The 14,868-nt window shown below is 40.9% G+C and overlaps 2 long non-coding RNA genes across 2 annotated transcripts; both read left to right on the top strand.

Moving 5' to 3' along the window:
* LOC115342215 lies at nucleotides 1-7,761 on the top strand. The gene is made up of 2 exons (XR_003923679.2): nucleotides 1-5,515; nucleotides 7,189-7,761. It is a non-coding gene; the product is annotated as an uncharacterized LOC115342215 (long non-coding RNA).
* A 1,885-nt stretch (nucleotides 7,762-9,646) lies between these two features.
* LOC115342216 lies at nucleotides 9,647-13,828 on the top strand. Its single transcript, XR_003923680.1, has 2 exons — nucleotides 9,647-9,752; nucleotides 12,865-13,828. It is a non-coding gene; the product is annotated as an uncharacterized LOC115342216 (long non-coding RNA).
* The last annotated feature ends 1,040 nt before the right edge of the window (nucleotides 13,829-14,868 follow it).

Raw genomic sequence — 14,868 nt, forward strand, 5'->3', positions numbered from 1 at the left:
AAAAAAAAGCCTGCCTCTCCCCCTTGGTAGCAAGGTTTGGTAGACTAAGTTACAACCTGGGGCTGTAATTTGCCCTTTTGCTGAAGCTGTGCCACATGCAGAGAAAACGGATTCATTAGGCTAGAGTGTAAAACTGTGGTTAAATTACTTGTCCAGCAGAGGGAACTCTTAGCTTCTGGTTGCTATAACAAGGTCTCTTTCAGTACAGAAATCCAGTGGCATTTTAGACGAAATGAATAAACAGCCTTGAGCATCGGTTCTCTGTAGCCGGTCAAGATCACCTGAGACCTAACTTTAGATGTAGAAATTCGGTGTCTTATGTCTGAGTATGTCACCCTGGTCTTCTTTACAGAGCAAGTTAATTAGTTTTCTACTATGGCATGAGATGCGTTTCCCACTAAAGATGTCCATGTTTCTTCAATACTTATGAAGTGAGCCTAGGGTGACTAACTCAGACACAGACATTTCACAGGTTCACACATTAGGCCAGACAAATTTTATTCCTGGTGACCATAGTTGCCAATATAACATTGGTTTTAGGATCAGAAGCCTGCAGCTAGCTAGGGACCCTTTGCCTGTTTCTTTCCTTCAGTTGCTGCAGAGCTGCCCTTGAGGACACACTAAATAAATGAATATGAGCATACACTAAATAACTGAATATAAGCCTAATGCCCATTAAGCTCTCAATTAACTGAAGAAAAAAACCCACCTTTGTAAAAAGGCTTTCCCTTTCTCTTACATTTTCTAGATATAGCTTACTTGCTAATTAGATATACTCCTGTAATTAAAATCAGTTTATTTCTGCAATTGATTCTCCATACATTAAGGTTGCTATGGCAAGTGGTTGCTGTATGTTATGCTTTCTGCAGAATATATAACCAACTAATCATGCCCTGGAGTGTCTCTGCACACTTTCCTGCTTCCTTACAGTCTGCCAGGGCAGGAAGGAAACCCTGCAATGGTAGTTGTAGGATGTATGTGCAAGCAGTTATTGTGTGTATACTTGTTATCTAGCCTAGGGCTGGTGGAATGGATGAGTGAGTGTTTTGTTGCTGTTGTCACTGTATATTGCTTATCAGTTTTATGTCTCCCAAAACACTTGGTTATTAAAGAAGTAGCCAGGTTTTACAGACCCAGCCATTCTGAAAGGTGAAATGGCTTTGTGGAGTTCTTGCGAGAGGAGAGGCCTGACCAGTACTGCTATGCCATGGCATATCGTGCCATGTCACTGGCAGATCAGATGGAGAAAGGTGCAAGACCTAATCCTCAGGCTTCCTTGAAAGCTGAAACTCTAATATAATCACCTGACTGTTGGAACAGGAGCTTTAAGAAATTTCTTGTAACAAACCCCCGTGAAATTGGTAACATCTGTCAGCCCGCTCAACAAGAATTGCATCTCCTGGTTGCTGCTCAAGAAAAAATAGCACCTGAGTTAGGGAATAATGGAGTGCTACATACTGAAGAATAAGAATCAGTACATGCTCCAGAAGAGAACTAAGCACCCCCAAATCCCATACATTTCATTTACTTAACCCTTCTAACAGCCCTTCTCATACTTTCTGGGACTCAAAGATTTAAATCTCTCTGATTTTCACCTATATTCCCCGAATGTTACTCCATAAAAAGAGCGTAGCCCTTCAGCTCTTCTTTAGTTTATACACACCCAAGCTGGCTAAACGTGCTTGGTTCCTCTTTATGTGTTCAGGAAAAACAGAAACATCCCTTCACCTCTGCTTTGTTCCTCTGAGTCTGTAGAGACTCTAGGGTCCGTTATCAACAATGCAAGGACACAGATTTTATCTAGTAGCTGGAGAAAAGTAGGAGGATCTTGCTCACCTCATGCATGACTAGCTGCAGTCTAAGTTGAGATGTGTTTCATGTATATTATATCAAATGTCAGGGGTTTGCAATGAAACAACTGGAAAATATTATTAAAGGTTAACAGTCTGAAAATTGCTAGTAGACTCTGAATATAAGTTACAATGCATTAGAAGCAAATCTGTAGCATAAGTAGTCCCAAAGTGCTTCTTATTTATCTTTAGAAACTCAGTGTTAACAAACACCTGATCTGAATTTTGTGTGTTATGATAGCAACTGCTGCTATCATGGGAAACATTACAAAAAACCTAATTTTACTCAAAGAGCTCCTTTATATGAGAAAGTGTGTATTTTTTCCAGCAATTTTTGCTAAAATATGCAAAATAAGATAGCAATCTTAATGACTACATCCCTATTTAATGTGTTAGCATAAAAAAAAACTTTGCATGTTTCTGTTTGCAGAAAAACAAACTGTTTTCCATTTTCCTCTTTTTTTTTTTTCCAGAAGAAACTGAAAACAGCTGTAGAAGTTCAGTACCATTATCCTTTTAGATAGAAATTTTAGGGGGTGTTATGAACTATTGGTAGGAAAAATGCCATTGCTAATGGGTCATGTACCTACAACTACAGGATTACAAAGCAAATGGATTCTTGTTTTCAGCTGCTCTAAGCAGAGTATTAAGACAATTCTGTTGTACATAAAATGAATAATAAGCTTCAAGTAACTGACGTTTACTAGCACGTCAGCTTCATCATTTTTTACAGTCATAGCTGAAATTGCATTTGCTAAATTGCTCTCATGAAGCAGGATTTTCGTTCTGATAGATTCCCTACTTCTCAAAGTATAATTCATCTTCCTGTAAAAGCACTGATGCTAATCTTTAGCCTGTGTTAAGATGACTAGATCTTCCAGTTTTAAATATAAGGTCCTCTATCTTAATACTCTGCAGGGATGCCCATTTGACCCCATTCCACTTCTTGTTTCATTTGCTCTGCAGCGCATGATCACTGTGTGAAGGGAATAGCACATGGTCAAAGGGCTCTGTTCAGAGGTGACTTACACACTACCTGGTGCCAGATATAATGTAGATTGCACTAAAAAAATCAATATAATTCTGCTTTGTAACTTATATGGCACCATTATTTTGTGAAGTAGGTTACTCATTGTAGCAGAGAGCAATCTTTTTGCACCAGGACCTTTAAACAAATTACGGAAGCAGAGAAAGAGTATACTGTGGATTTGGTCTTGCCCAGAAGAGGTGCCAAAATCCTTCATGTTAGAAACATGTAAATGAAAAATAATCAACAGGAGAGGAAGATAAATAGGAGAACCTGCCTTTCCTTTAACAGGCACTGAACTGTGTTTTGTCTAATAAAAGGCATAAGACCATAGGGCAGGGAGGAGGCCATTTTTTTTATCAGTAGGCTATGTTGTGAAAGGCAAAACTTGAAGCACGAGCAAACAGAATTGCACCAACAGCAATGAAGGGAGGTAGCACATGAGGATGGCAGATGCTATGCTTTCTTCACAGCCTTGAAGAAGGCTGTCTGTTTTGTCATTATTTCTAGCCTAGGATTTTGCAAGCTACTGCTCCAACTGGGTATTTTCTCTTACAGCCCCCAGAATCTCCTTGGTAATCGCAACTGGCATCCTTGTTCACTGCCAGAGTACATGCTAGCTCTTTCACTTGGTACTTTCAGGTACTCTCTTAACATCCTCTGGTTAGTGTTTCTGCTGGCACTTGAGATTCCTTCTAGTGATGAGCCTTTTCAGCTGTTAGTGTTCAGATACTGAAGTCAGTTAACTTATGGGGAGAAGAAATAGCTTCCCTGAGCTTGCTTGTCCCAGCTGTGGTAGCTCATAATTCACTCAGGCAGGCAGCTGGCACCAATGCTGTGTTCAGTGTTGAGGTCTTTGGTGTGATGAAGATAACTGTATATGCCGCACCCTGGAAACTGGGCTGCAGCCAGCACAGTGGTATCTGGAGGGGAATGAGGGATCGCAATTATGGAGATTAATAGGGGCAAGAATGACTGGCAATAGAAGAAAGTCTTTCTGTTGACTTACTGTTTGCATGGTTGGTCTAAACTGGGGAACACCTTTGTAGACAAAAAAAAACCCAGGGCTTTGGGTCATGACAAGATATAGTCGTTGTTTGAAGAGGTATCCCTGTAGGTAAAGCTTTTTGTTTGAGGCAGATCTACTTCACAGCAAGAAGTTGCACTGTGCTCAGATTTTTTTTTTTTTTTTTTTTTTTAATCTCAGACAAAATTTGTTCTCCTTGGATTAACATGTCCAAGGCCTAGTTGCCATTCCGGAGTGATGAATGGCAGAGATAAACTCATGCCCTGAAATTTCTGGGCTATTTGGATGGGTACATCTAATGCCTGAAAGTACAAGTTCGTTTTGGAACTCTATAGTGCTCTAGTAGTTGGGAGGGAAATGATAAAAGGCCTTGAGAAATGTCCTTCTATTGGAGTGCATGCTACCTGGCTATGGTGTAGAAGGGTTACCATCACCCCACAGTATCTCACAGAGAAGAGCAGTGTCTCGGAGAGCACAGTGCTAACCATTAGTAACTGTTGCCTTTTCATTATCAACCGCTGTGCTATTGCATTATTGATTAATGCTGTTGAAAGCCATTCCTGCTGGTCCCTTATGTTCTTACTGAAAACTACTCAACATATCAGCCACATCTAATTGAATAGCAAGAGGAATGAGTGAAATGTCATTCATAAGCACTCCCTCCCTTTATAGTCATTGGCAAAAGCATGTATGTCACTGAATATTGAAACCATCCTGAAGGCATCAAATTTCTAAATGTAATGCTATTTTTTTTATACTTTACTCAACTGTGCTAGATATGCTGCTGCTACTAATGTTCTGGAGATTCACATGCTTCACTTATTGTAGGGACTAAAAGTATTCTGTACATCTTAGTTAAGCATTACCATCTCAGTATTAGCATCTCAGAATGATTGGTAAATATTATTCTAATTATTTACTAAATCTGTAAGTTGAATTGCATACACATTCAGTGAAATAGCAGAATTTCTTTTGAAGACAGTGGTGGAACTGTAAATAAAAGTTAGCTAATTTTTAAATATTGGCATTACAATGACACCAGAAGGCATCAGTCAATATTAAGGCCTCATTATGCTAAACTCTCTACATAAGCATGTGAAGAGAGACAAAAAGTCTTGGCTACAAGGAATTTGCACAGTGAATAGCCAAGAGAAAGTGCAAAAGGAAGAAGGTATTAATGTCTCCATTTAATGCCCTTAATAACATACTTTAACTTTTGGTCAGCCCTGAAGTGGTCAGGCAGTTGACTAGCTGATCACTGTAGGTCCCTTCCCACTGAAAATATACTATTTTACAGACAGAATGCAAAGAAAAGTGATTTGCCTAAGGCTACTCTGTGCCACCAGTAGAAAGCAAATTTGGATTTCTGAACTATATTCTAGGCAATTTCTCATAGTTTATTTTACAACACCTTTTTGGACCTTGAGGAAGGTTCCCCTGCTTCCCCCTCAGCATGTAATTTGATATAGAGCATGTATGAGCATTCCCCATCTTGCCCCGTCTCTTCCCCTTTCAGAGACTCCAGTACTTTGCTAACCACCTTCATTCTCTTTCAGCCTCAGGGGGAGGAGTTCCAGAGTGGGATATGGACTGCAGTATGCCACATGTGAGGTAAAGCTCTATTATCATCTGCCTCACCTGCTTGTCTGTCTTCTTATTTTTTTTTTTTTAATGAGAAAAATAGAGAATTAAATGCATCTAAAAGAAGGTCATTAGAATGGAAATAATATTCATTGCCATTCCTGAGGACGCTGACATGACATATTAGGATGTTTATAAAATGGTCTGTCTTCTTTTATGTCAGATAAGTGATGAGGCAGGTGCGTCTCCTAGGCAAAACAGGCCCCTGCAAATTGAAGCACAATATCAAGATAAGGCTGTCATTGTGCAAGTCTCTGCTGCCCCGAAGCTAATGTGCACAATCTGTTTTCGCAAGTGCTTTCATATTTTTGTTCTTTATTATGAACATATACAGCACATAAGTGTTTTTAGTATTGGCTGACTCTGGTATTTTGTAGTCACGATTGTGGTATTTAAACAGGAGGTGATCTGTTCTGCACATGGAAAAGGAGCTGTGTTATAGAGGAAATAATTAAAAAAAGTGTTGCTATTTTTTGGCAAGAGGGTGTTATGATTATTTTTCAAAGAATATACCCAGTGTTCATTATGTTCATGTACAAACCCAGGGTGATTTGAATCTGATTTCTAGTCTGTACCTAGGGAGCATTATCATTGTGTTAGAAATGCAAGTATGATATTAAATTGAAAAGCTCTTACATATATATAGTCTCGTCTGTTTCTTTTTTAGCTGCTGTATAATATTGCTTCCCAATTTCAGCCTAAGAGCTGTGCTTACTTAGATGAAATGAGCAATGTCACTTGAATAGCAACTATTGTAAATAATGGAGATCTTTTTATAAAACTTCATCGTATTGTTAATATCCAAAATGCATTTGGTATGATAAAGCAGCACATTGCCCTTGGTTAAGAAAATTCCTTTCAAAGAGTTTGCCTGGCAATGATTTTTAAAACTCATTTCAAGACTTTCTGAAAATCTTGAAATACAAGCATGACATGATTGTATTATGAAAATGTGCTTGGTGAGGGACACATAATTATCTTCAGTTTCCAGATGAAGCAGAGCTGGTAACTTATCTCCAGTCACTGCTAGCAAATTTGTTTAGACACTTACTGAATGCAGGCTTTTTTTTTTTTCTGCTGCACCACTCTTCTACAGAGAGGAGTTATTTTTACAGGAGGCTTTCTGTCCAGGATATACATATCTAGCTGAAAGTTGTCTCAAGGTAGGAAAAACTCCTCGAACATGCATCCCTCACATCTCAGGGATACAATCTTTCCAGGAAAATGCTCAGCTTTAGAAACTGTATGTCACGGCACCATGTGTGTATATATTAGAACACACAATGCCAAGTATAATGCCAGGTTTTCTGAAGCAGGTCTATGTTTTACTTTAAAGCATTGTTGTGCTGCACTGGTGATTAATCAGTAATGTTCCAGCTGAACAAAGCCTCAGTTCAGAAGGGTACAGTTGCTGCTCCAGGTTTAGACATTGTCCAGCAAGGGGCCTCTTGCAATGTGAGGATTCCAAAGGCAAATATTTGAACATAGAAATAAAAAGAGCGTGGAGGAAGCTGGCAACAAGATTATGCCAGCTAATGCTCTTATAAACAGATTTTCAACAATGCTAGTGCATTGGATTTAGGGGATGGGTGGGTTACAACCCCGGTGTATTGTTTCATATTGGGTATTTTTTTCTCATGCAGGTCTTTACCTTTTTTCCCTCCACTTGGTTACCAAGGAATGTAAAGCAAGCTATCACTGTGTGTCACATGCAAGCAAGGTCTAAGAGCTCTAGAGCAGCTGAGAACATGGATACAGCATCTTAAGTTGTCAAGATGACACTATACTGGCAGAGGAGTCTGTAAGGGGCAGAGGCTTCCATTTCCTGCTGAGTTTTGTCAGGATCCAGGTCTGCTGTGTTATACAGAGAGAAAGTGTTGTCTGCAAGATGGGAGTATGTCTCTGTAGGACCTCACAGACTGAGGGGAGACACTGCCTGGGAGCACAGGACACTTTATGGGTTGCAGGGGAACAGCATTTTGGAATTGTGCAAAACTTGTAATAGGATGTTTAGGGGAGGAAGCACAGCAGAGAAAGGGAGGGATAGAGGTGGTCTGGGGAGGAAAAATCTTGGGAAAACAGAGGGATAAGGGGCTAAAAGGGGGCAGTCACATGTAAACAGGTGGCTAGTCAGTAGGCTTGTCTGGCCCTGCCCTGCACTTGATCAGCACAGTCTGTCCTGTGTTCTCATTAAACTGCATTTTTATTTTCCTGGGTGCAGGACTCTCTCCTGTGTGTATGGAGGTCTGAGAGGCCAGCAACTGGAGTGGGACCACAGGATCACAGGGGCCCCTGTCTGTAGTATTAGCAACTGGAGTGGGTGAGGATATGTAAGTCAGTGTGTGATCGCTCCTGAAAATCAGCCTGGGCTTGCAAAGTAGTTGACATGACCTGGGAGCCAGGTCCATGCATGTGTCTCTGAGAGTGAGACAACTGGAGGAGCTGGCTGCGGGAGGGAGTGGGGGTCCCAGCCATGTGGCAGAGAGGCTGTAGGGTCTGGGGCTGACTGAGAGATCAGATGTGTGTATGTGTCTTAAGTGTGTGTGCCTGAGTGTGTGTGTGTGTTTGTGTTTGCCTCTCCCTCTATGCATGAGGCAATTGAGGACCCAGGGCCAGCTACTGGAGGGACTGAGTGTCTAAGCCCAGGTACTGGAGGCAACTAAAGCCAATTCTTCACGTTTTTCTTGGCAATTTACATCTATGGAGGGAAGGCCTCATTCCTATAAAATCAGATGATATAAAATCAGAGTGTTTCAATTTACTCCTTGTGGTTTAACCCCAGACAGCAACAAAGCACCATGCAGTCACTTGCTCACTTCCCCCCCACCCAGTGGGATGGGGGAGAGAATCGGCAAAAAAAAGGTAAAACTCATGGGTTGAGATAAGAACCGTTTAATAGGACAAAAAGGAAGAAAATAATAATGATAATAACAATAATAAAATTACAATAATAGTAGTAAAATAATTGGAATATACAAAACAAGTGATGCACAATGCAGTTGCTCACCACTTGCCGACCAATGCCCAGTTAGTTCCCGAGCAGCGATCTGCTCCCCCGCTGGCCAAACTCCCCCGGTTTATATACTGGGCATGATGTCACAGGGTATGGAATACCCCTCTGGCCAGTTGGGGTCAGTTGCCCTGGCTGTGTCCCCTCCCAGCTTCTTGTGCCCCTCCAGCCTTCTTGCTGGCTGGGCATGAGAAGCTGAAAAATCCTTGACTTAGTCTAAACACTACTGAGCAACAACTGAAAACATCAGTGTGTTATCAACATTCTTCTCATATTGAACCCAAAACATAACACTATACCAGCTACTAGGAAGAAAATTAACCCTATCCCAGCCGAAAGCAGGACACCCCTCCTTTCTTCTCAGCCTCCATAGAGACCTGTTTCTGTGCTCTATATTTGTAGTGATGGTATAGACAGTGAGACGCAGAGATTGCACATGATATGCAAGTAGGTAGAGAACTTTGATCTTCCTGCTTTTTGTAGCCATTTGATAGTAGAAAACAGACGCTTTGTGTCTGGAATGCTTAGCATCCCTCTCCCATATCTTTTCTATAAAACAGACCTCTGTTCTGTATCCAGTTCACTTGCTGTAGTTGTTTACCCAGGAAATCTCTGGACTGAGAGTGTCTGTAATGCACTGGGTTAGGCAGACAGGCATGTGAATTGTAACTATGCAGTCTGGATGAGGAGAGGAAGTACTGACTGGTTTCTTCCCCATGCTCCTGAGGAAAAACCCCTTCATAAAGAGTTGTATGAAATATGCGTTACCTATTGACATGTCTCGCAAATATTAAGTCTGTTACAGTGTCCCTCGAAGATTGCTACAGGGTTCTGTCACACCAAACCTCACCACTTCCACATGATTAATTACTGCCAAGTCCAGTCTCAAGCAAGAACCAGTAATGCGTGGATATATTTGTGTATGGTGTGGCAAAGCATACAGGCAGATGTATATACTTGTACGGAATAAAAGCTTCAATATATGGTAAGGTTTCATGATGAGATTTGAACAGTCCCTTACCAAGTGAGAGAAAACATTTTGCCTTCGTGTGATTTTTTTTTTTTTTTAACATTTAGGGAAGTCTGGGGAATGGCCCTCATTAACAGGCGCTGCCTGCAGGAGGGAAGGGATGCCTGCACCTGGCCTCAACAGGCGTACCGGCTGTTTGAGGTGAAAGCAGTGAAGATTTTGGGAGAGTGAGTATTGACACTGTTTCCTGAATAAATTAAGAATCAATAAGTCTCTTGATGGGGAGCAGGAGTCAGGCTGGAGGTGAGAAGGACAAAGCAAAAGAGGCTGTAGAGGTGAGAATTAATCCAAACAGATGCTAATGGAGGGAGGAAGCACGCATTCCCTGGCTGAGGTTTTCTTTAGGTTTGCTTCCACAGGTTATATGATTGACTTGCATAAGGACCACATTCTGAGCTCCTTGATCAGGGCACTGGTTTGACATAATAGAGTATAGGAAGCTTTCTGCATGTGATCTAAAGATATGTAAATATAAATATAGTCATCTTTTATTTCTGTCCAGCCATTTTGCTAGCTTCTGCTTCTATTCAGGAACTTTAAGTGAGAAATATAATTCCCTAGGCAGCATTTCCTACCAGCAGATGGGTGCTACCAGGGGGTGGTGTGGATCTTAGGAGCTGTGAAAAATTAGGTGGGATGATTGGACCCTGAAGGAATCTCTCTCTCATTCCCCTCTCCCCACCAAGTTCAATAAATCAGTGCACAAAAGCTGTCTGGAAAACAATCAATTCAAACAAAACTTCATTTGTGGTGGTGTAATTATATGAATGCTAAGCAACACCTAGCAAGAAGCAAACTGTGTGGTGGTGGAGCTGTTTTGTTCTTTCAGAAACATTTAATAGAGTTCCATTTAAAAAAAAGAAAAAAAAAAAGTCTTTGATAACAAGTCTAGTCTAGAAACTTTCTACAGCAGCTTTCCACTGTGGTTTCAGAGTCATTTATGATGACAAATTCTTCATTATCACCAGAAATTGTTCCCGCCATAGGTTTAAAGTTACTCGGTGTTATATCATGGTAAAAAAACCACACAGGAATCTCTGTTACACTCGTATGAGTAGGTGTGCAGAACCAAAAAAACACTGAACTTCAAAGACATGATTCTGTCATAGGTATTAACCCACCTGGCCTGAGATGATGACCTAAAATTGCGCAGTGTCTTTTGCTTTAGTATGTCTTTGACAGTTTATGCTTTCTGAAGCTGTGTGCCAACCGGAGTATCACCATCTTTTAAGTTCATTTAAGCTGAAGATGGGTAAGATCCATCACCCTTCCCATGTATTCTGGCCCAAGCCTGTCCTGGAGAAGACAGTGGAATGTGTGCACATTGGCTAGCACGTCACCCTAGCAGGCACTGCTAGACTCTAATCCTTATCACATGTGCATCAGTAATTCCTTTCTCTCCGGTGGAGTTGCACTGCTGCTGTGAGGAACATCAGCTATAGTTCCTAAGTGTTGGAAAGCAACCAGAAATGTGGTTTCTATAGATAAAACAATACTTTAAAACAGCAGTGGTCCATCTCAGATTCACTAAGTTTTTGAATATCAACAGGAAGCTTGATATATAAACCTAAGTTTTATTGCTTTAATCTTTATAATTTTAATATAGCCTTATTTATAAAATGGATTTCATTCATGTAACCACTGTGTAGGCATGTTTTACAGGCACCGTTAATTCCTTATCCAGGATTATAAATATGCCTAAGAATAAAATGGAAGTAGATGTTATGGTATTAATTTATGCATTTTAGGAAAACATCAAAGTCACATAACCTTATGTGTAATGATTTCATTTAATTATACAGTTCTACATTTTCATCTTCAAAGAAATCTACAAACAATGACTAATTAATCCTTGCAGCAGCCCTTTGAAATAGGTAGATAGACATAATTAATCCCATCTAACCAATTCCTTGCCCAAGGCAATACATTGAATCAATATTTAAGCCAAGATTAGAGCTCAGTCTTACTTTGTGGTCATTTCACTAAACTAACAGTTCCCAAATTTCCTTCGATTGGGCTCGCTTCTACCTTGCTGTGGTAGTTTACATGGACTGCACCAAGCCTTCATTCTCTGTCTTCCACCTCTCTGCCAAAATGCTTCCTCTCCCTCAAAAATTCCCCTCAACAATTACTTCCACCCCAGTCAATCCAGGTGTGGAAGGTCTAACTTTTCCCCTCCAAAGTCCTGTACCCAGCTTTCGCTTGCTTATGCCTATCACTGCCTGACCAACTCCTTGCACACGCAGACTTCCTCCCACAAGCTCCCTGTCCTGCAGGTGCCATTGCCTGCCCTGCAGAGCCCTGCTTCAGTGCTTGGTGTGCGCATTTGCACCCACGGGGCAATCGCCTCTCCTCCCCTGCTCCTGGCTCCCCCCAGCAGATGGGAGGAAGCTCTGCTGCTGGCGCTGGTATAAGCTGCTTTGCATCTTCTAGTTGACTCACTCTTGTACGGTGAGCAAGGAGAAAATTGAAGGTAAGCTTTGCACCATTAAATAGCAGGCACTGTTCTCATAGACCATGGCCCATACCAAGGTGCAGCCTACGGTCCACGTGTCTGTTATTGTAGGTGGAGATTCGTGAAAGGTTTTGGAGCACATTGTAAGTTACAAAAGCACTTCATAAGATCAAGAGCAGGCATTGTTGTTCAGGTAATACTGAAGGCTAAGGAAGTTCATGAGTGTGGAAGCAAAGAGAAGCTGATGTAACTAAGAACGTTACTTGCCTTGAAAATGGTCTGGTGATAATGTAGACTGGAGTGAGGCAGTTCTGAACAGCATAGCAAGCAGCAGGGATTGCAAAGCGACAACAGTTGCCTCTGGCAGACTGATAAAGTCCTGATTTGATAGAAAAACCTAATTCTGCATAGCATATAGTGATGGATAGGGTACAAGAAAAGAGAGAAAAAAATAATGGAAAAGGAGATTCCCACCTCAGGTCATCAAAGAATGGTGCCAGAACCTGGACTTCCCACCATGGCCATGTTTAAGATCTGGACAAATCTTACTGGGCTATAGCTTTTCTTATCTGGTAGGAAATAGAGTTAATGTGATGTATCCTGTAGTTGTTGATAACAAAGTCACATTTGTGTTTGTGCCTTGATGTAGTATGTCAAACCAGAAAAGATATTTGCCCTGACTGTAAGGATCCTGCTCCCCAACAAATTAGTGAATGGACGAGAAATATTTCTGCAGGCAGTTGATCTGACTGCCGTCATTTGATATGCCACACTAGTTGACATGCCACACTTTCCTTGTACTCATCATTTCCTTTACTTTATAGAAAATGTTACGTCTTCATGTGACTGCAGGAGGGAGAAAAGGATACACAGAGGACCTGAAATTCTCCAGCGATGTTGCACAGTATCTCAGGATATACTCCAAACCTGGTGCACCGCTGCAAAAACTCTGATTTATCTCAGCATTCCCAAAAGTGTTATTTTCTATGGGTAAGATTGCATAGCTATGTCTGCTGCTTGATTCCATTTTCTTTAGAAAAATGTTCAATGCTGTGCCCCATACTTTCAGGCTCTCTGTAGCTGACTAAAACGGTGGATATCTTCCTAAAATAGATAGCCTGTTTCAACCACAAATTGATAGGGCTTTGACTAGATAGAATTATATGTGGTGCAGAAGGTCAGATGGATGATCGTAATTGTCCTGCTTGGCTTTAGATCATTGGATTTACCTGAGTACTAAGTCTCTCCATTCAGCATGATTCAAGAGAGTAAAATCCAGAGCTCTGTAAAATAGGAATTGTACATTCAACCAAATGGAGAATGGATGAGTATAGACATATGGCAGATTCATTTTTTCAGGCTGTTGATAATCTCAAAGAACATGTAGTAACAGAACAAATCAGCATGTTGGTGGAGGTTCCCCCGCCACCCACAGCGAATGATATTTTGGGGCATATGAATAGGAGTCAATTACAATAACACATCCCTTTCAATCTGAGTAATTTCTACTGAAATCCAAGATGACTACTGTCAAAAGGAGATGTACAAAGGCATAGCATTCTTTCTGCTGTATACTGCAAATACATGCAAGAGAAGGCAAATCACTTAAGGACTCTCTTGGAAGAATTAACTTAGTGGAAATATGAATGTCAGTTTCCTGACATAGTTTAAATGTTAAATGACAGATAACCTAGGAGCACCCAAGCTAGATGGCAAAGCTTTATTGTATGATACTGTCTGACAATGAAGTCCTGCATCTTGACAATTGAATTAAAATATTTCTTCACATTTCTCTGTTCTGATATTTTCTCTTGCACTTACATGACTATACAAATGTTTAACTTATGTAGAGCCAATGTAGCAGTGAAGATTTGCTGCATAAAATCTTGAAGGAGATTTTCTTCTAGTCAGGAATATTTTTTTTTGATCTCTGGAATTAAGAGCCTGAGGGCAGCTGATGAGCACAAGGCAAAAGCCTAAACCCACTGAAGTGTTACCTGGTACTTCCCCTGTAGTGAACAGAATCCTCTTAAGATGATGACTGCTGAGATATATTCAGTGGTCTTTGTCTCTCTCAAACAGAGGGAAAAATGAAATGCTGTCTTTCCACTATGCAAATTTTGCAGGCAGTTTAGTGCGTTTAATGAACTGTTATAGCATATGCAGATGAACACCTCCCACCAGCACTCCACAGATCTGGCACATGGTAATCACTTGTCCTATATTTTTGTGCTATATAGTGGCTTCCTCTGCTCATAGAAACACAGCCCACAAAATTGAAACAAAGGTCCCTAAAGGCTTCAGTTTGCGAAAGGTTAAATCTGTCTCCTCCTCTCAGGCCAGGACATGAGAGACTGACTGGTGGCATCTTCTCAGCTTTAAACAAAGCGAAAGGCTAGGTGGTAAGCAAGAAAGTCTGCTGCCCTTTCTGTCCTACAGCTCAGACCAAGCAAGACCATTACTTCTTTTTTGTGTAGGCTTTCACCTTGAAAGTTTCACCTGAACTCACCATGGAGCTTTGAGTTCAGCCTGACTGCAGTGACTTTGCCAGGGTCATAATGGAATTGAGGTAGTCCTACAGAACCAGTGCATGTCAAAGGAAACATGTTAAGCACCTTTAGTGAAATTCAGCTTATTGCAGAGCCTTTCGAAGACACATCCATCAGTAAGGTGCCTCTTGAGGTCAATTATGCATAACCACAGCTTTTTGTAGATCTCCTTTTTGCCTCTCCCGTGTTAGGCATAGCACTCCCATTCCTTTCTTTTCTCTCTTTGTTGATATAAAATTATGTCCACACTTGTTTGTCCAAGAGTATTTATTATCCAGA

Source organism: Aquila chrysaetos, chromosome 5 (genome assembly GCF_900496995.4).
Source record: "Aquila chrysaetos chrysaetos chromosome 5, bAquChr1.4, whole genome shotgun sequence".
NCBI classification, from domain to species: domain Eukaryota; kingdom Metazoa; phylum Chordata; class Aves; order Accipitriformes; family Accipitridae; genus Aquila; species Aquila chrysaetos.